Below are 2,124 nucleotides of genomic sequence, written 5' to 3' on the forward strand. Positions count from 1 at the left end.
ATAATATTGTCCCATGATTTCTGCATTCCACTGGGTCACCTCTCTTTGAAATGGACACAAATTCTAAAATCCATAATGCTCTCCCAAAAAGTGAAATTACAGGCGCCTTCTAGTTTTACAGAATTGTTGTTGTTAAGGGCTGTTGAGTTGGTTCCGACTCACAGCGCTTATCCTACAGCGCCATAGGTAACTCCTTACTGGTAGTTCTTGAAAGTGAATTTACTTTGCTACTTTGGCTGAGCTTTCACTTTAACAAGGAGCCCTGGTGTGCACTGCTGGCTTAGCACTGGACTGCTTAACCACAGGATTGGCTGTTCAAACCCAGCAACCATTTCTCGGAAACCCTATAAGGGGTTGCTACAAGCCAGAACTGACTCAATGTCACTTAACAACAACCACCAGAAAGAAAGGCAGCATTTATTGAAACCATACTGGTGGTGGTGGTTATGTGCCGTGGAGTTGGTTCCAACTCATGGCGGCCCTGCATAGGGCTTCCGAGGCTGTAAATCTTTATGGAAGCCGAAAGCCTCATCTTTCTCCCATGGAACCAACCATTGGTAGTTTTGAACTTCTGACCGTGAGATTAGCAGCCTGACTCAAAACCACTATACTATAAGAGCTCCTTGAAAACATACTATAGTTTAAGAATTATCCTGTTACTTGCTTATATGCATAGCTCATTTAATGATCGCAATAATGTTGTACACACATTTTCATATTTAAACTTTTTCACAATACAGTGAGGTAGGTTATACTTGCTTTGCAAGTTTAAGTAATTTACCAAAGGCACACTGCTTGCAAGTAAGTGGCTAAGCCAAGATTTGAACATGCTTTAGTCTGACTCTAGAGCCCATGCTGACTACCACTTTGTTATGTTGTTGTTAAGTGCCAGTCGATTTCGACCCATAGCAACCCTGTATAGGGTTTCCAAGGAGCAACTGGTGAGCTTGAGCCGCTGACCTTGCAGTTCAAACAACTTTGCAGTCTGACGCATTAGCCCACAGTGCCACGCCAGGATTCCACTTTGCTGTATTACCTCTTAATGTCAGAAAGTAGTGTGTTGGTTTAATGCAAGATGAGCAGGGAGGAGGTGAGCTGGGTACCAACAACCGACCTCCACGGGATAGGCTCTTATCTCTGCTAATCTCAATTTATGTTACTGAAATATGCAAACATATACCTAAAAGGAAGCAAAGATCCAGGAATTAAAAATAGCAACTCATAGTAGTATTTTACGTGCCTTTAAACTATGGTGTTGGTAAAGAATAGTGAATATACCACAACTGCCCAAAGAAGAACAAGTCTGACTTGAAAGAAGCAGTCAGAATGCTTCTTTGAAGCGAGGGTGAGGAGACTTCATTGCACCTACTTTGGGTATGCTATCAGGAGGGTCAAGTCCCTGAAGAAGGACATCATGCTCAGTGAAGTAGAGTCTCAACAAGATGGACTGACACAGTGGCTGCAACAATGGCTCACACACGACAATGAAAGTGAGCAAAGCACAGTAGTAGGCAGTGAATCGGTCTGTTACCATAGGCTCGCTGGGAGTCAGAACTGACTTGATGGCACCTAACAACAACAATAGTATTTTCATTTCTTATAAAAACTTATTGATATGGCTGTACCAAGTCTTTTTTTTTCTTTTTTCAGCTGTTTATAACCATTGTTGTACTTAAGTGTCACGGAGTCAGTTCTGACTCACAGCGACCCTGGATAGGGTTTCTGAGCTTCTAAAGCAAAGGTGGGGAGTCTTTTTCTGCCAAAGGTTATTTGGATATTTATAATATCATTCACGGGCCATACAAAATTACTAATTTAAAAATTAGGCTGCTATAATGTGACGGCTAGAAATGCAATTGCCTAGGCAGGGCCAGACGTTCTCCAAAGTCAAGTTTTTCAGTAGCAGAAAGTCTTATCTTTCTCCTGTGGAGCTGCTGGTGGGCTCCAACCTTGTGGTTCATAGTACATTGCTTATCCTACTGAGTCACCATGCTGCCCAATACTAACCACACGATAAGTACTGAACTATGAACCACAAGGTCTGCAGTTCGAGACCACCAGCTGCTCTGCTGGGGTAAGATGAGACTTTCTGTTTCTGCAATGATTTGAAGTCTTGAAAACCTT

Source organism: Chrysochloris asiatica, unplaced genomic scaffold (assembly GCF_000296735.1).
Source record: "Chrysochloris asiatica unplaced genomic scaffold, ChrAsi1.0 scaffold00054, whole genome shotgun sequence".
In the NCBI taxonomy this organism is placed as follows: Eukaryota; Metazoa; Chordata; class Mammalia; order Afrosoricida; family Chrysochloridae; genus Chrysochloris; species Chrysochloris asiatica.